The sequence below is a fragment of the Mobula birostris genome, chromosome 10 (genome assembly GCF_030028105.1).
Source record: "Mobula birostris isolate sMobBir1 chromosome 10, sMobBir1.hap1, whole genome shotgun sequence".
NCBI classification, from domain to species: Eukaryota; Metazoa; Chordata; class Chondrichthyes; order Myliobatiformes; family Myliobatidae; genus Mobula; species Mobula birostris.
This window is the reverse complement of record NC_092379.1, coordinates 69586649-69607281: the sequence shown is the minus strand read 5'-3', so window position 1 is coordinate 69607281 and position 20633 is coordinate 69586649. Positions and strand designations below refer to the sequence as shown.

Genomic DNA, 20633 nt, shown 5'->3' with positions numbered 1-20633 from the left:
CGAGATACATGTTAGTAGGGAAGTGGTGTTAGGTAAATTGAAGGGATTGAAGGCAGATAAATCCTCAGGGCCAGATGGTCTGCATCCCAGGGTGCTTAAGGAAGTAGCCCAAGAAATAGTGGATGCATTAGTGATAATTTTTCAAAACTCGTCAGATTCTGGACTAGTTCCTGAGGATTGGAGGGTGGCTAATGTAACTCCACTTTTTAAAAAAGGAGGGAGAGAGAAACCGGGGAATTATAGACCGGTTAGGCTAATGTCGGTGGTGGGGAAACTGCTGGAGTAAGTTATCAAGGTTGTGATAACAGCACATTTGGAAAGCGGTGAAATGATCGGACAAAGTCAGCATGGATTTGTGAAAGGAAAATCATGTCTGACGAATCTCATAGAATTTTTTGAGGATGTAACTAGTAGAGTGGATAGGGGAGAACCAGTGGATGTGGTATATTTGGATTTTCATAAGGCTTTTGACAAGGTCCCACACAGGAGATTAGTGTGCAAACTTAAAGCACACGGTATTGGGGGTAAGGTATTGGTGTGGGTGGAGAGTTGGTTAGCAGACAGGAAGCAAAGAGTGGGAATAAACGGGACCTTTTCGGAATGGCAGGCGGTGACTAGTGGGGTACCGCAAGGCTCAGTGCTGGGACCTCAGTTGTTTACAATATATATTAATGACTTGGATGAGGGAATTAAATGCAGCATCTCCAAGTTTGCGGATGACATGAAGCTGGGTGGCAGTGTTAGCTGTGAGGAGGATGCTAAGAGGACGCAGGGTGACTTGGATAGGTTGGGTGAGTGGGCAAATTCATGGCAGATGCAATTTAATGTGGATAAATGTGAAGTTATCCACTTTGGTGGCAAAAATAGGAAAACAGATTATTATCTGAATGGTGGCCGATTAGGAAAAGGGGAGGTGCAACGAGACCTGGGTGTCATTATACACCAGTCATTGAAAGTGGGCATGCAGGTACAGCAGGCGGTGAAAAAGGCGAATGGTATGCTGGCATTTATAGTGAGAGGATTCGAGTACAGGAGCAGGGAGGTACTACTGCAGTTGTACAAGGCCTTGGTGAGACCACACCTGGAGTATTGTGTGCAGTTTTGGTCCCCTAATCTGAGGAAAGACATCCTTGCCATAGAGGGAGTACAAAGAAGGTTCACCAGATTGATTCCTGGGATGGCAGGACTTTCATATGAAGAAAGACTGGATGAACTGGGCTTGTACTCGTTGGAATTTAGAAGATTGAGGGGGTATCTGATTGAAACGTATAAGATCCTAAAGGGATTGGACAGGCTAGATGCAGGAAGATTGTTCCCGATGTTGGGGAAGTCCAGAACGAGGGGCCACAGTTTGAGGATAGAGGGGAAGCCTTTTAGGACCGAGATTAGGAAAAACTTCTTCACACAGAGAGTGGTGAATCTGTGAAATTCTCTGCCACAGGAAACAGTTGAGGCCAGTTCATTGGCTATATTTAAGAGGGAGTTAGATATGGCCCTTGTGGCTACGGGGGTCAGGGGGTATGGAGGGAAGGCTGGGGCGGGGTTCTGAGTTGGATGATCAGCCATGATCATAATAAATGGTGGTGCAGGCTCGAAGGGCCGAATGGCCTACTTCTGCACCTATTTTCTATGTATGTTTCTATGTAAAACGAAGCAAACAAGAGGAGATACGACTAAAAGATTAGGATCTCTTAAATGATGCCTGGAGACAGAGTTTGTGATAAAGAAATTTGGCCTAACATGGAAGCATAAGTAGGCTGACTGCTGGCTGTCTACGCCTTACGTCCTGCAGAGCCAGATGCTAAATACTGTATGCTATTTTTCCGGGTGAAGCCAGCAGATGGAAAAGACCTATCAAAATTCTCCATCAGAATCACATTTTACCCAGAGGGCAGGAGGTACATGTTGACCAAGAACCCGACTTGGAACCTACACATAATAGGAGAATTCTTTGCAAAAGGCCATCAACAGAGAGGCCATCAACAGAAGGAACTGAAAAGGACCCAACCACTGAATGTTGTTACCTTATGCAAAATCCTCAAAAATTGTTGAAGAGATTCCTGAATCTCCTAAGACTGACTAAGATGTAGGTGGGGGGGAGGGGTGTTGGTGGTGGGGAAACTACTTATGGACAGGAAGATGCAATGCTAGACAGTAATGTAAAGCTGGGCTCCAATGTAATCAGGGATGAAGCTGACATCACTTGGGTGACAAAGGGACCAGAGTTGCTGGAAGGCTCATGTAATTGCCAGAATGGACGCATTCCTAAGTAGACAGAAACGGTCTCAAGGAATACCTGAGTCTGAAGAGGTTGAAGATGAGATAAGAAGGCCTCAGGTAGTGCAGAAACCCCCAGATAGGCTGGCATATGATGCAGCAGAGAAGTAAAGTGTTCCATCTATTCCCACAGTGAGAAATGTTACTACCATTTACAAATAGATTGGGGATCCTGAAAACACAATTTATTTGAATAATGTGTGATTAATAATTGTTTGATAAATCTCAAAGTCATCAGGACTGGATGATTTTTGGTGCAGGGAGAATGTAATGCCCTGGTTAAGATAATTATTGCTAATGCTATAGAATATTTCATTTAGTTTTTTTCAGTAGAAGCAGTCAGTTTCTGTAGAACAGTCTGCATGTTTGGGTTTTGGCTAAAGCTACGGGGCTGTAATGTTCTGTAGATCCCCCTTTTTTCAGTTTTCACGGGGTGTTGACAAGACAAGGTTAAGTCCTTTGTTATTTAATTTAATACTAGAACCCCTTGCTATTGCTCTTCATGAAGCTAAAGATATTTATGGGGATTTTTTTGTGAAGGGGACCATTCATAAGATTTTTCTTTACGCTGATGATTTACTGGTTTATATATCCAATCCCAAGGAATCTATTCCTGCCTTGCTAAAATTATTTAATGAAATTGGAGATTTTTCAGGATATAAAATAAATTTTAGTAAAAGTGAATTGTTTCCTTTAAATGAATCTGTTTCTATATGTGATAATACTCCTTTCAGAGTCACGGATTCCTTTAGATATTTAGGTGTTATAATCACTAAAAAATATAAGGATCTTTATAAAGCTAATTTTGTTTCCTTGGTAGATTCTATGAAGTATTTATTTAGTAGATGGAACCCACTTACATTTTCACTTGCTGGTCACATCCATATAGCCAAAATGATGATTTCACCAAAATTTTTATATTTATTTCAGAATATCCCTGTTTTTCTGACTAAGAAGTTTTTTGACCGGATTGATTCTATTATTTTATCTTTTATTTGGAATAATAAAAGACCAAGAATTAGTAAATGTCACCTACAAAAGTTGAAAAAGGATGGTCTCGCTTTGCCTAATTTAAGAATGCATTACTGGGCTGTTAATGTGCGATATATGTCCTTTTTGTTACACTGGATTGATAAGAATGATTGGACAATTTGGGTAGATTTGGAATTGAAAGCTGTGAAACAGTTTTATTTAACCTCGTTATTGGGAGCTACTTTACCTATGCAATTAGCTAAAGTTGCTAATTTAAATTTATACCCTGTGATTAAGCATTCTTTACAAACTTGGCTCCAGTTCTGTAATTTTTTTAATCTTAAAAATTTTAAACTTTGTAGTTTAATTTATTGAAATTACTTTTTTTATGCCTCCCTTGAGTGATCCAATATTTTTACTTTGGAAAAATAAAGGTATTATTTCTTTTCTCGATTTATTTAAAGAAGATAGACTGATGTCTTTCGAACAATTAGTTGATAAGTATTCTGTTTCATACTCACACTTTTTACAATACTTCAAGTTAGACATTTCTTACAAAAATATTTAAGTAATTTTCCTTACATATTGGATGCCGACCTGTTAGATACTATTATGAGTATGAACCCTTTGATGAAGGGTTCGATTGGAAGAATTTATAATTTACTATTACAATGGGATAAGCGTCCTTTATTTAAGATTAAACAAGATTGGGAAACGGAACTTAATTTGACTTTTATGACGGAGGACTGGACGCGGATTCTGAAGTTGGTTAACTCTTCTTCAATCTGTGCTAGTCATTCACTGATTCAATTTAAAATTGTACATTGTTACTATTTGATGAAAGAGAGATTGTCTAAAATGTTTCCTAATGTTGATAATTATTGCAATAGATGTAAAACTGAGACAGCTACATTGACACACATGTTTTGGTCCTGTTCTATACTGGAACAGTTTTTGGAAGTCAATTTTTTCTACAATTTCTAAAGCACTTAAAATTCATTTACAATCTAACAAATTAACTGTGCTTTTTGGAATAATTCCTCAAAATATCAACGGTATCTCTTTGTCTGATCAACATGTTATTGCATTTGTTACATTGATAGCCAGGAGGGCCATTTTGTTGAAGTGGAAGGATACACCGGCTCCCATCTTGTCACAATGGTTCTCTCAAGTGATGCTATGTCTTCATTTGGAGAAAATTAGAAGTCGAATTTTTGAACCTATGTTTGATTTTGAGAAAAGATGAGGTTCATTTGCTTGTTACTATCATTTGAGTTAATTGATAGATTTCCTCCACGATCTAATTGTAAATTTTTGGTATATTTTTTTTCTTGATGGCGGTTTGATGATTATCTTTAGAAGCTTTTTGTATGATGCATGGCTCCGGGGTTAATTGTCTGGTTTAATTGTAATTAGCCCTTTTAGATTTTTTTCTTCTTTTCCTCTAAATAACTGGTTGATAAAGCTGAAATTAATAAATACACTTTCTCTATTATTGTATGCGGTGTACAATCTGTTATTTCTTGCCAATGGATAATTGTGTATGAGCAGTATTGACACAGCATTTGCTCAAAATGAAGTTTCATTAATTGAAACATCCCAACTTTCCTGTTTGGTTGGACCCAAATCGTGCTGACCGTGGACGTATATGGTTTAAGTTTGGTGGCCTTCTCACTGCCGAGTCCAGTGACTGTTCACAGAGCCGGCTGGCGAGCCAATGTTCCAAGTGAGCCTGGAGAGGGGGATTCAGCTGGAAGAGAGTTCAAGGAACTTCAGGAAAGTTGCAAGTATTCTGCTTCTGTGAGTATGAATAACCAGAATCAACTTTGTGTGCATTGAGATTATTGCCTGAACATCAAGTGGGAAACAAACAGCTGCTTCTAAAGGTAGATAAAAAGACCAAAGCCCAGCTGAATCGAAGTACAAAAGGAAAGAAGTAAGATATGAAAACAGAGGATTCATCAGATGATGTTTTGGATGAGGAAACCAAGAGAAGTGATCAGATCATAAAGAGAGCAATAGAAAGATTAATAAGAGAATACTCCAGTGAACTAAGTGGACCCTCCCAAGATCAAGATGCTCAAACTACAAGAATAAAAAGGAAGGAAAAGAAAGTTATCTGGAGCTGTCAGAACCACTTCCTGCAGTCTCAGAGTCAACTCCTACAACCATTATAGAAGAGGCCTGAGAACCTGAGATTGTTTTTACAGCCGCAAGTCTCACCTGCCAAGCAGAGCGACCTCCCTTATCAGGAAAGACATTATCCTACAAGAGTGAGAAATCCTCTGCAACAATTAAGACTTTAGGACTGAATGGGACAACTTAAAATTCACTATGCTATGGATGTCTGTATTGTAGTCATGTAGTTGAGATGCATTCAATATTGAGTTGGAATTTATAGCTAAACAGGGAAAGTGTTGTGCACTTAATAGTTCAGCAATCTTTGAGCAACCTTGTAACTGCATTGTTTGATTAAACATTCTTTGTTGTTTATAAATTTCATTTTGTTTATATGTAAAAATAAGCGAATTGCATACATCATGATGCTACCATGTGATACATGTGTGTCTTTCTGTTAATTAGTTTAATGTTTTGGAGTTACAAAACATAACGAGAGCGTGCAGAACAATGGAGATGGAGCTGGTGCAACTGCAGACCTGCCTTCTTTTCCAGATCCTTTCATTGGAGACTATCTTCAGAAAGTCAGGCGACACTCACAGCAAATATGGAGTGGAATTTTGAAAATAAAGTCAAGCGGAATTCAGAGGCCACACACAATCTTTACCGTTATCAATGTGACAGCTGTGATCTCACACGTGTGCCATAGCGGATCATTGGGTATGCCTGATTCATTGAGAAAAATCCTTCAGCAGCTCTCCTCATACCCTCTGCTCCAGATGGATTTCAGCGAACAACTTAAAGATTTTAAAGATTAGCTTTATTTGTCAGGCGTCCATGGAAATCAAATGAAGGATTGTGATGGGGTCAGCTCACCATGCTTCTGTGCAAACATATTATGCCCACAACTTACTAACCCTTTGGAAAGGGGAGGAAACTGGGCACCCAGAGGAAATCCATGTGATCACTGGGAGAACGTAAAACCTCCTCACTGACAGCAGTGAGAATCAAACTCCAATCTGTGATCACAGGGAGAATGTACAACATCCTCACTGACAGCAATGAGAATCAAACTCCAATCTGTGATCACAGGGAGAATGTACAACGTCCTCACTGACAGCAAAGAGAATCAAACTCCAATCTGTGATCACAGGGACGAACGTAAAACCTCATCACTGACAGCAATGAGAATCAAACTCCAATCTGTGATCACAGGGATGAACGTAAAACCTCATCACTGACAGCAAAGAGAATCAAACTCCAAGCTGTAATACAATGTCCTCACTGACAGCAATGAGAATCAAACTCCATTCTGTGATCACAGGCTCTGTGAAGAGACTGTGAAAACCAATACACATAACTTGCCTTCTACATATCACTCATTCAGGCTGCTGTCTCCACATGCTTTAAATCAGCCACAATCATCCCTGTAGAAGGAACCCTGCACCTTCAGAACTGGATGACTACTACCCCATGGCTCTGATGCCAAACGCCAGGAAGTGCTTTGGACGGATGGTAATGATACTTATCAAAAAATTCATTCCTGCCACATTTGACACTGACCAATATGCTTACCAACAGAACCACTCTACAACAGATGCCAAAGCATCTGTCATGCACCTGGCCCTGACACACTGAGAAAACAAGGACACTTTTGTCAGAATGCTGTTTCTGGATTTCAGTTCAACATTCAACACTCTTGTCTTGCAAACCTTGGAGAACAAACTCCTAATCCTCAGTCTTAATAACCCACTGTGCAAGTGGGACTTGGACTCACAAATAAACAGACATCACACAGTCAGGATGCACAAACGCTCCTCCCTCCCCATTTTCCTCAACACGGATGCTCCAGGCTGTGTGTTGAGCCCATTGCTGTACACTCTGCTCACACGTGTCTGCATGGCCAAACACCCGAGTAATCACATGTCAAGTTTGCCAATGACACGACAGTGGAGGGGTTCAACAATGTCAGCAAAAATAATGAGATTGCCTACAGGGAGGAGATGGAAGAGCTCGAGGCCTGGTGCCAGGTAAATAACCTCTTCCTCAATGTCAACAAGACAAAGGGGATGGTTATCGGCTTCATGAGAATTCACACCACTAACACCCCTCTTTACATCAATGGTACAGCAGCAGAAACTGCAAGAAGTTTCAAATTCCTTGGAGTGCAGACATCGAACCAATTCTCATGTTCCCAGAACCCATCCTACACAGTCAGGAAAGCTTGCCAACACATCTACTTTCTGAGGAGGTTGAAGAGAGCTGGTCCATGCACATCAGTACTAATGTCATTCTGCAGATGCACAGTAGAGAGCATCTGAACAAACTGCATCACTGCATCACTGCCTGGTACAGAAGCTGCCCTGCAGCGGACAGGAAGGCTCAATATTGGGTAGTCAAAACTACACCGTGCTCACCGGCATCAACCTACCCTCCATCAAGGGTGTACATACAGAAAGGTGCCAGAAAAGGGCAGTAACATCATGAAGTACCCACCCGTCCCTGCTCATGAACTGCTTGTCCAACTACCATCAGGCAGGAGGCTACATAGCATCCACAGCAGGACTGCCAGTATCAAAAACAGTTCCTTTCCCCAAGCAGTAAGGTTGATCAACACCTCCACCCACTAACCCACCCCTCTACAGCCCCAAGCACCACTACTTTATCATTTCCTATCAGAGTCACCTTATGTATAGGCACCCCTGTACCAAGCGTCACATTATGGGCAAACAATCAATCTATGTATTTAAGCTATCTTAAGCACTTATATTCATTGTTTTGTTATTATTTTGTTCTTTATCTTCTCATGTTCTTTTGTGCGTCATTGAAACTGGATTTGTTTTTATAGCCACAAGTCTCACCTGCCAAGCCCAGTGACCTCCCCTTATTAGGAAATATATTATCCTACAAGAGTAAGAAATCCTCTCCAACGATTAAATCTTTAGGCCTGAATGGGACAATTTAAAATTCACTATGCTGTGGATGTCAGTATTGTTGTTGTATTTTTGGTATACATACATATCATTGAGATGCATTCAATATTGAGTTGGAGTTTATCACGAAGTAGGGTGTAGTGTTGTGTACTTAGTATTTCAGCAATATTTGAGCAACGTATCTACATTGTTTGTTGAAGCAATCTTTGTTGTTTATAAATATCATTATGGTTATATGTAAGAATATGTGAATTGCATAGATCATGATGTGACCATGTGATACATGCATGCCTCACTTAAAGTCAACACATGTTGGTCTCACTTTTTGGACTTCATTGCCTTTCTATTACTCAAGAGCTCGAGGCCTGGTGCCAGGCAAATGGCCTCTTCCTCAATGTCAACAAGACAAAGGGGATGGTTATTGTCTTCAGGAGAACTCACACCACTGACACCCCTCTTTACATCAGAGGCAGAGCAGTAGAAACTGCGACCAGTTTCAAACTCCTGTGGTGTAGAGCTTGAACCAACTCTCGTGGTCCCAGAACACATCCAACACAGTCACGAAAGCACACCAACACCTCTATGTTCCAAGGAGACTGAAGAGAACTGGTCTATGTACATCAGCACTCATGTTATTCCACAGATGCACAGTGGAGAGCATCCTAACAAACTGCATCACTGTATCACTGCTTCGAGTGGCATCACCACTATCTACCAACCTTCAACAGAGCTTCCCAACTCCTGTACCCATTACCCTGACTAACGAAGTCCAGCATGCCAAATGCTTTCTTCACCGTCCTCTCTTTCTGTGACACTGGTTTCAGTGAACTATGCACTTACGATCCTATTTCCCTCAGTTCCATAACACATCCCAGGGTTCTCCCATTCACTCTATAAGTCTTATCCTAGTTTGATCTCCTAAAATGCCATACCTCACACTTCCCTGGGTTGAAAGCCATTTGCTAATCCCCAGCTCACCTACACACCCTGATGAGGATCTCCCTGTAATTTTTTGTAACCTTCTCCACCTTCTACAAAGCCACAGATTTTTGTATCATCCACAAATGTTCTAACAATGCCTTGGACATTCACATCCAAATTGTTTATCTGTATTACCAGACCCTGTGGAACAGCTCCAGACAAAGGCTCAAGTCTGAGAAACGAGCCTTGACCATCCCCCTCTGTTTTCTAAACCTGAGCCAATTACGAATCCAACGCAATCTCCCATGGCTCCCATGCAATCCAATATTCTAGATGAGCATGCCACTTGGGACCTTGTTAAAGCCTCGGTTAAGTTCATGTAGACAATATCCCTGTCCTACTGTTATTTAGTCTCTTGATTATCTCCTCAAAGAGCAAAGCCATGCTGACTGTCTCAAAACAGAACCTGTCTCTTGTCCATCAGAATCTTCCCCAGAAATTTACTCACGATTGATTTCAGACTCAAAGGCCTGTAGTTTCTGTGTTTGTTTCTGCCTCTCTTTTAAAACATTAGTACCACATCAGCCACTTGCTGGAGTCTGGAACCTCACCCGTAGGCAGAGATGAAATAAAAATCTCTGCAAATGTTTCCTCAATTTTGTTTCCAGCTTTCCATAAGATCCGATAATGCACAAGGTCAGGCCCTGGGATTTAGCCATGCTAATACACATTGTGGCCTCCAATACCTCATCACTGCTAATTTCCCCATTTTATTAGCATCCATCATTATTCCCAAGGTAAAAACTGAGGAGCAATATTCATTAAATATCTCATCCATTTCCTACTCGTTCTTCTGAGCAAAACTGCTGCACCCATTGTTGTTCATTACTGATTGAATGATTTTAATGACAATGAGGTAAACTGGTGCAGCAAATTTGCAAATGATACCAAGACTGGGGGCATAGTGGACAGTGAGGAAGGCTATCAAAACTTCAGCATGATCTGACCATCTAGGAGAATGGGCTGAAGAAATAGCAGGTAAACGTTAGGACAGACAAGTGTGAGGTGTTGCAATTGGGAGGACAAATCAGGGGAAGACTTACACTGTGAATGTTGGGCCTCTCAGATGAGTGGTAGACCTAATTTTTTTTTAATACTTTATTTTCAAAATTTTCAAAAAGAAATGAAATCAGCAAGAACATACCAGTTCAGACATGTGTAAAAATGAAATAAGCAAAATAAAAGGGACATAACATTAAAGGGATGCCTATTGTACAAAGTGTTCAAAAATACTACACGTTAAATCTCAAATGAGGGCCGTGAGAAATCAGCTGGGGGAATATTGCTCATCTGTCCCTGGCCTTGTCCAGGTCAGCAAGAAATGGATGCCAGATGGCTGAAAATTTTTTAATTGAATTGGTTCTCAAGAACCTAAGTTTCTCCGTCTGTATGACTATTACATACCTCAAGGAGATCTGTGATTTTTTTTTTGTGAGAATGATGTAATGGTTTTTTGGAGGTCACCTGATGCGATTTTCCCACCGACGTGAGGTCACGTAATGACGTGCACCACGGGTATATAAGAGAGACGCCAAATGACACAGTTAGTTTTTAGTTTTTAGATTTCCAGCTAGAATGTACTGTGTCTCTGTTTCTGTTGTGTATTTGTTTTTATGACGCAGTATCATTTTTTAAACGGTTGTTACGTTCTGTTGCAAGGTGCAATATTGCTGGACCGAAATTTTTGCGAGATGTGTTGATGTACCCTATTCTAGCAGTAGTACGGGAGAGTGAAGACTTTTTCGAAGTACAGGAGCTGAAGGATTGAGAGGAGTCGGCATCGTTTGGCAGTTTAACAAAGGATGGACCTTATTGAGTCTTCGTTGAAGGAGTAGTGGCTTGCATCGAAGATAACTCTTGCCAAAAGGGAAAAGAGTTCTTGCAAGGTTTGCTCTCTCTAGAATTTAATGTCAGTTGTTTTAAACTGTTTATTTACTGCATCGTGAATCCTGTGGACAGAACAAGCAGGAAAGTCGCGTCTATGAAAAAATCCTTCTCCAGAGAAGTCTCTCCCAATTAAACGTATAAATCTGTTGGACTTTCGAACTTACCATTTTAAGAACTTTATCTGACTTTACCGCTTTAAGAATTGTTTTCGCATTTAACACTTTAAGAACCAGTGCCGAGTGGCGATTTGTTGAACAGCTGCATAGTGGTTAACTTCCGGTTAAAGTTTTCGGTGTTTTTTAATGGTTTCTCCGTGTTTAATAAATGTTTGGTTGTTTTTATATAACCTGTCTCAATTGATATTCATTGTTACCGGTTACGTAACAAACTCTGTGGGGGCTCATCCGGCATATGTTCCGATTTACGTTTAAGTGCTGGTAATTGCCATTTTGATTTGGAAAAGGGAAATAACTGATTTTTTTTTTTGGTTTGATTGGTGTGTGAGTGGTATTCGGCAACAATGAATATTGAGGTGTTTATGGACACGCCTGACTCGGGGTCTTTAGTGAATGCGAGAAAACCTGAGGTATTGGAGATTGCTAGGAGGTTGGATATTTAAGGAATTACGAAGAATTCCACCAAGGCTTTCATACAAAGAAAAATCGCTGAGCATTATATCACTTTGAAAATGTTTGATGAGGAGGTGTTAGATAAGTTTCCAATGAGTAATCTGGAAATGCAGTTACATCTTGAACAAATAAAGTTAAAGCAATTAGAAGCTGATTTGGAAAGAAGTCGGTTAGAAGCTGTAAATAAATAGAAGGAATTCGATGCTAGGGAGGCTATTAAATTAAGGGAATTTGAAGAAAGAGAGGCTAATAAAAATAGGGAATTTGAAGAAAGAGAAGCTGAAAACCAGAGGAAATTCGAGCTAGAGATGCAGAAATTAAAGTCTGGGATCAGTCTTCTGGTTCTACCAAACAGTTCATTGCTAGTCCTGAGGTTATTTTGGCTCCTCCATTTAATGAAGCTGATGTGGACAAATATTTCCAACATTTTGAAACAGTTGCTCTGAGTTTAAAGTGGCCGAAAGAGCAATGGCCAGTGATGTTACAAAGTGCAATTAAAGGCAAGGCACAACAAGTTTATACAGCTTTAAATGCTGAGCAAGCAATGGATTATGATATTGTTAAACAGCATATATTAAAGGCATATGAGATGGTTCTGGAAGCGTATAGAGAAAGATTCAGAAATTTGAAGAAATCGGTGGAAAAAACTTATGTGGAATTTGCCTATGAGAAATCTGTGTGTTTTGAGAGATGGGTTTCCTCTAAAAATGTGAATGGGGAGTATAATAAATTAAAAGAGTTGATTTTGCAGGAGGAATGTAAAAGAAGCATTCCAGTTGAAGTGAGAACATATTTAAATGAACGGGACACTGCTACATTACAGGAGAATGCTTAATTAGCTGATGAGTATGTTTTAGTTCACAAGAATAAATTTTCTCCAGGTAAAATTTTTAAAAGGAAAAATAGCGCAGAGACTCAAGGTAGACCAGAAATTAAACCTGAAGTTAGTGAGAAAAGTAAGGATGAAGGGAGACATGTGAAGGAAAGACATTTTGGTATTATTTGTAATTATTGTAAGAAACTTGGACATGTAGTAGCTAATTGCTTTTGATTGAAAAGGAAAGAGAAAGAAGTAGTCCCAGATGCTTGTGTGCAGCATCTTGAAACACCTGTAAAGCCACAGGTTCAGAAAATATTAATGAAGATGTGACAGAGTCTGACCAAGTTAAGAAGGGATATGAAACTTTTTTAACAAAAGGATTTGTATCCTTGAAAGAAGGATCCAATTCAGTACCAATAAGAATACTTAGAGATACTGGAGCTTCTCAATCACTAATATTAGACAGTGTGCTAAAGTTTAGTGATGAGTCTGACATTGGTGAGGTAAATTATATAAGAGGAGTTGGGAGTGCCCTTATGCCAGTACATTTACATAGAGTAAATTTAAGGTCAGGATTAGTTACAGGCATTGTTAAAGTAGGACTAGAATCCTGTGAATGATGTTTCTCTTTTGTTAGGGAATGATTTAGCAGGAGAACAAGTTTTTCCTGAAGTGCATTTGACAATAAATTCAAATTCTGAGGAACCACAGAGGGATTCTAACACAGATTCTTCCTGTGTTGTAACAAGAGCTATGGCTAAAAAGACTGATGTAAAGGATGAGGTTGTTAACCATGACAGCTCAAATCAAGATTTGAATTTTGAGGATGTATCAGAAACTTTCTTACCTACATTATTTGACCAGGATTTTGGTGGTAAGTCTGACCAGAAAGATTTGTCTTTATCGCCGAAGGAGATGATAGCAGAGCAGGGTAGAGATCCCGAGATAGTTAAATTAAAAGAACAAGCTCTTCCAGATAGTGAAATTGAAAAAGTACCAGTAGGATATTATTTTGAAAAGGGGGTATAAATGAGAAAGTGGAGATCGCCTACAATTCTTGCTAGTGAGGAATGGGAGGTTAATCATCAAGTAATAGTTCCTAAAATTTACCGAAATGAGATTTTAATTATGGCTCATAGTATTCCTTTGGGTGGTCATTTAGTTGTAAAGAAAACTATGAACAAAGTTTCTAAACATTTTTATTGGCCTAGTTTAAGACAGGATGTGGTGACATTTTGTAGAATGTGTCATACGCATCAAATTGTGGGTAAACCTAATCAGGTTACTCCAGTGGCTCCACTGCAACCAATTCCAGTATTCGGTAGGCCGTTCTCAAAACTCATTGTAGACTGTGTAGGTCCTTTGCCAAAAACTAAAACTGGACATCAATATTTGTTAACTATTATGTGCACAGCGTCTAGGTTTCCGGAGGCAGTACCTCTTAGGAATATAACAGCTAAAACTGTGACAAGAGCTCTTATAATTTTTTTTCACTTATCTTGGGTTGCCTAAGGAAATACAATCAGATCAAGGTAGTAATTTTAAGTCTTGGTTGTTTCAACAGATAGTTTATAAACTGGGAGCAAAACAGATTATTTCCTCAGCCTATCATCCAGAGTCACAAGGAGCCTTGGAGAGATTTCATTCTACACTAAAAACTATGATTAGGACATTTTGTGTGGAAAATGAAAAGGACTGGGATGAAGGTATACGTTTACTACTTTTTGCAGTAAGGGAGGCAGGACAGGAATCATTAGGCTTTAGTCCTTTTGAACTTGTGTTTGGACATAGAGTTCGAGGACCTTTGGCCTTGTTGAAGGAACAGTGGATTAATAAAGAAGTACACACTAATTTGCTAGATTATGTTTTGAAATTTAAAGAAAAATTGTATAAAGCTTGTAGCTTGGCCAAGGAAAATTTAAAATTACCTCAAGAGAAGATGAAGACTTGGTATGATAATGAAGCTAGGATGAGATCATTTAAGCCTGGAGGTAAGATGTTGGTTCTTTTCCCAGTGCAAATGAACCCATTACAAGCCAAATTTCATGGTCCTTATGAGATTAAATCTAAGGTAAATGATGTAGATTACGTGGTAAAAACCCCAGATCGGAGAAAGGCAACACAGCTGTGTCATATAAATATGATAAAACCGTATTATGAGAGAGAAGCTGCTACTGTGACTGTTGTGATCAATAATGAGTCTGATCTTGATAAAAACTTAATGGAGGATTCATCTGAAACTTATTTTAAAACAAATATTATTTCAGACAGGTTACCAATTTCAAATATTCTAGAAAATATTGATGAAAAATTAGCTCATTTACAGCCAGACCAGAGAGAGCAGATGAAATAGTTAATTTTTAAATATAGAGATTTATTTCCAGACATTCCTAGAAGAACCACTGTAGCTACGCATGATGTAGATGTTGGAGATGCAAAACCCATAAAACAACATCCGTATCGAATGAACAGGGAAAAATCTGAACTTGCTGAACAAGAAATTAAGTATATGTTAGAGAATGATATTATTAGACATTCTAATTTGAATTGGAGTTCACCGTGTGTTATGGTGCCTAAGCCAGACAATAGTATTAGGTTTTGTACGGATTACAGAAAGGTGAATGCTGTGACAAAAACTGATGCTTATCCAATCCATAGGGTAGATGATTGTGTGGATAAAGTTGGATAGGCCAAATTCCTTACAAAAATTGATTTGTTAAAAGGTTATTGGTGTGTTCTATTGATGGATAGAGGTAGAGAGATTTCAGCATTTGTAACTCCATCTGGGTTATATGAATATAATGTTCTTCCATTTGGGATGAAGAATGCACCAGGTACTTTTCAGAGGATGATTAATAGTGTGATTCAGGGATTAAAAGATACAGATGCTTATATTGATGATTTAGTTACAGGAAATAATACGTGGAAAGCACATATTACTGCAGTGGAGAAACTATTTGAGAGACTTTCAAAAGCTAACTTAACTATTAACTTAAGTAAAAGTGAATTTGGTCATGCCACTGTGACTGTTAAGGAAAAGGGTTAAGGATTTAATTTAATAATACAGTCTAATATCACAGGAATACAATACCTTGATCACTCATATTAAGGGTAAAGATAATGTGATTGCTGATTGCTTATCTAGATGTTAAATGTACAATGAAAATCTGTTTTTTTTTATGGAGTGGTATTTTAACATTTGTAACACTCCTACTGTATATTAGTTTGTAAAGTGCTGAAAGATAAGACTGTATATATTGTGCATTTTATAAATTTTATACCTTTGTTTTTTTTAACGTAAGTTGTAAATTTTATACCTTTGTTTTTTTTAACGTAAATTGTTAAAATTTTATTCTTTAAAAGAACAAATTTTTTTTGGAGGGAGGTGTTACATGCCTCAAGGAGATCATTGTTTTTTGTGAGAATGATGTAATGGTCTTTTGGAGATCACCTGATGTAATTTTCCCGCCGATGTGAGGTCACGTGATGACAAGTGCACCACGGGTATATAAGGTTAGACCCCAGATGACGCAGTTAGTTTTTAGTTTTTAGATTTCCAGCCAGAACGTACTTTGTCTCTGTTTCCGTTGCGTATTTGTTTTTATGACGCAGTTTCATTTTTAAAACGAAGTGTTGTGTCCTGTTGCAAGATGCAATATTGTTGGACTGGAAATTTTTGGCTAGATGTGCTGATTTACCCTATTCTAGCAGTAGAAGGGAGAGTGAAGACTTTATCGAAGTACAGGACCCGAAGGATTGAGAGGAGTCGGCACCGTTTAGCAGTTTAACAAAGGATGGACCTTATTGAGTCTTTGTTGAAGGAGTAGTGATCTGCATCGAAGATAACTCTTGCCAAAAGATAAAAAAGAGTTCATGCAAAGGTTTGCTCTCTCTGGAGGAAATTAAAGTCAGTTGTTTTAAACTGTTTATTTACTGCATTGTGAATCCTGTGGACAGAACAAGCAGGAAAGTCGCGTCTATGAAGAAATCCTTCTCCAGAGAAGTCTCTCCCAATTGAAAGTATAAATCTGTCGGACTTTCGAATTTACCATTTTAAGAACTATATCTGACTCTACCACTTTAAGAACTGTTTCCGCATTTAACACTTTAAGAACCAGGGCCGAGTGACGATTTGTTGAACGGTTGCAGAGCGGTTAACTTCCGGTTAAGATTTTCGTTTGTTCTTTTTTCATTTATCCGTGTTCAATAAATGTTTGGTTGTTTTTATATAACCTGCCTCGATTGATATTCATTGTTGCTGGTTACGTAATATTTCAAACAACTTGTACTTCTTTGTTTTTCTTTATGACACCCAGACTCATCTCTGTTGCTACCCTCCACCCCCCCACTGAGCATTCCCACCTTTCCCATGCACCTGCTTATTTCCATCTGACAAATTGTCTCTCACATACATACCACGTTCCCAACTTTCCCACCACCACCTACATGACAAGCAATTTACAGGGGCACAATAACCTAACAACTAACGCAGGGTGGCAGGATCACCTGTGGGAAATTGACTCGGTCACAGGAGATCATGCAGACTCCACACAGACAGCACCAGAGACCAGGAGTGAAGCCAGGTCACTGGTGGTGTCAGTCCGCTGCACCACTTGCAGTACAGTGTCACTGCACCCCCCAGGTCACTTTGTTACAGCAGGCATGAATTTGTTTCGTTTTCATGATGAAGTGAATTGAATCTTGTGTAATTATCATCAAACCTCTGACATCTGACCTTGTAGAGAAAGGGAGGTCATTTATGATGGAGTTGAGACTGGTTGAACTGGCAACTGTCACATAAGGACTTCTGCATTGATATTGTGAGGTTGTATGGATTGATTTCCAATACTCATAGTTCTAGAGAGTCAGTCTGCAGCCTGACTATGGTGTTACCCACATGAAATTTACAAGCATTGTTTGTAAGCTTGTAGGTTTGCCTGCAAGTGACACTTACCACCCATATCCCAAAAACCTGCTGACTTTTGGGGGTAATTGTTCACCACAAGTTGTCTCAAGCAAAATGGATGACAAAAGAATGGGGATCTGTAGAAATGGAAATTTTATGATTGGAAATTATAATGGAACGTGTTTCCTTTCAGTCAACAGGTGGCTCAGTCTGAGAATCTCACATTCCTCACAAAGGAAGAGCTCAAGAAACTGAATTCCGAGTATGAAACAGGTGGGGTGGAAAAGGTTATATCTCGGATAGAGCAGAAGGTAGCAGAACCAGATAACATAGAGCTTAACATCGCAGTGACAGGTGAAACAAGTACAGGAAAATCCACCTATATCAATGCCATAAGAGGACTTCGGAACACTGATCTGGGAGCAGCTGAAGTTGGGATCAGGGAAACTACAATGGAGCCAACTAGATGCCCAAATCCCAATTTGCCCAATGTCTGCTACTGGGACCTTCCAGGGATCAGATCCACAAAATTTCCAGCTGGTCCTTATCTCAAGAAAATGAAATTCGAAAGATGTGATTCTTCTTCATAGTATCAGCTTGTCATTTCAAAGAAAAAGATGTAAGACTTGCAGAAGAGATTAAATGGCTCGGAAAAAATTTCTACATCGTCTGCAACAAGATTGATGCTGATTTTGATTCAATGAGAAAAGGGGGAAAAGGAAATTAATGAGGAAATAGAACTGGAATTTATTCGGAATGACTGCTTAAAGAATTTGAGAGAAGCAGGGATTCTGACCCTGTCTGTGTTCCTGATATCTAGTTTTGAACAGGATCGATATGATTTCAATCGGTTAAATAAAACACTTGAAGATGATCTGCCGAATATAAAGAAAAGTACCTCTGTCCTGGCCTATCCAAACTGATATGTGGAGATTATTCAGCAGAAAAGCAAGACGCTGCAGAAACGTGCCTGGATGTTGGCAACGCTTTTGGGAGCTGTGGGAGCAGTCCCCATTCCTGGTCTCTCTTTTGCTTGCGATATCAGCATATTGATTGGGGAAATAATCCATTTCCATAAATGTCTGCGTCTGAATAATGCCTTGCTTCAAAGACTGGTCAACATCAAAAGTAAACCTGTGGAAGAGCTTAAGGCCGTAGTTAACGCTCCCCTGCTGGGGAAAATAAATAAAGATACAATTATAAAGTTTGTTTGGGGTGCTGCAGTTCTTGCTGTTTCAGCTGTGGAATTTGGTCTTGACTTCATTTCTATCATTGGTTCCATTTTTGAAGCAGGATCATGATTTCTCATGACCTACAGAATACTGACCGATGCACTGAAGGGCCTTACAGAGAGTGCAGAGAGGGTGGTGAAGGTTGCATATGGCATTGATTGACTGACAGTAGACAATAAGTGCAGGAGTAGGCCATTTGGCCCTTCGAGCCAGCAGCGCCATTCACTGTGATCATGGCTGATCATCCACAATCAGCACCCTGTTCCTGCCTTCTCCCCATATCCCTTTACTTCGCTATCATTAAGAGCTCTATCTAACTCTTTCTTGAAAGCATCCAGAGAATTGGCCTCCACTGCTTTCTGAGGCAGAGAATTCCACAGACTGGTCAGCAACAACATCAATACAATGAGCTCATGTCTTTCTGTGGATAAAATATTTAAGAGGCCTGTCATTGAACCCTGTTGTAATTCTACATGACAACTTCCCCTTTGTTGATTTCCTTTCTGAAGTATTGTTAATCCATTTCTGAGGGAGTGTGACTCTGTTAAAGACATGAAACAGGTGGACATAAGTGACATGTGATCCTAATTTGAAGAGGAGCTGAGAAGTTATCTTCAAGTGTCTGAATGATGCTCACCTGTCAATCAATAGCCCAGTGTCAGAACGTTTGGTCATTATAAGGTCACAGAGTATGCAATATTGATGTGTACAAACTAGTAGCTGTGTTTTCTCTTCTGTAAGGATCTTATAATGATATCATTAAAAGGGGAATGGAAAGGCATTTCAAAAGGTCATTAAAAATGACTCCTAACTGAAGCACAACTCTCATTTAAAAGACCAGTTGAAATCACTCTATCAAAGGAAGCAGGACAGACAATTGAGTTGTAGTCAGGAATGAAAGTGAACGTGAACAAAATTGCTGTGTCGGCACAGAAACCAGAATGACCAGTCAAATTGTGTTACTGTTGTGGCAATGGCTCAAACACAGCAGACCATTGCAGGCTGAAAGATGAAACTTGCAGAAAATGCAACAGAGTAAGTCACAAAGCATGTCCGGCAGAAAAAAATAAATAGACTACAGAGGGAAGAGAAAAAGATAAAAAGCCAACATGCAGTTTCAAAAAAAGCATAATCTGCATGCTGTTGATGAAAGATCTGATAATGATGAGTGTACTATAGGACTGGGTAGCCTAGAGATTTACATTTTGAAAGGTGACAAGAGACGAGCAATAAGACTTACACCAGAAATGAATGGCAAATTAATTAAAATGGAAATGGACAATGGCTCAGCTGTTTCAGTCATTTCACAAAATGGGTTTCAATTGCATTTTAAACATGAAACCTGCGATATCCAACAAAGAACCTATACTGGAGAAAAGATAACTTCAGTGGGAGTGACATTTGTAACAGTGAGATACAACAACCAACAAGCCACATTGGGCTTGTATGACGTAAACATAGAAACATAGAAACATAGAAAATAGGTGCAGGAGTAGGCCATTCGGCCGTTCGAGCCTGCACCGCCATTCAGTATGATCATGGCTGATCATCCAACTCAGAACCCTGTACCAGCCTTCCCTCCATACCCACTGATCCCTTTAGCCACAAGGGCCATATCTAACTCCCTCTTAAATATAGCCAATAAACTGGCCTCCACAGTTTCCTGAGGCAGAGAATTCCACAGATTCACCACTCTGTGTGAAGAAGTTCGTCCTAATCTCAGTCCTAAAAGCCTTCCCCTTTATCCTCAAACTGTGATCCTTCGTTCTGGACTTCCCCAACATCGGGAACAATCTTCCTGCATCTAGCCTGTCCAATCCCTTTAGGATTTTATACGTTTCAATCAGATACCCCCTCAATCTTCTAAATTCCAACGAG

At 39.5% G+C, this 20633-nt stretch overlaps 1 protein-coding gene and 1 pseudogene across 4 annotated transcripts in view; both read left to right on the top strand.

The window, feature by feature from the left end:
• The window catches only part of LOC140204100 (interferon-inducible GTPase 5-like), a 628716-nt gene that overhangs the window by 88010 nt on the left and 520073 nt on the right, over positions 1-20633 (top strand). The gene's annotated exons all lie outside the window — the stretch shown is intronic.
• Positions 10240-18917, top strand: LOC140204532 (interferon-inducible GTPase 5-like; annotated as a pseudogene).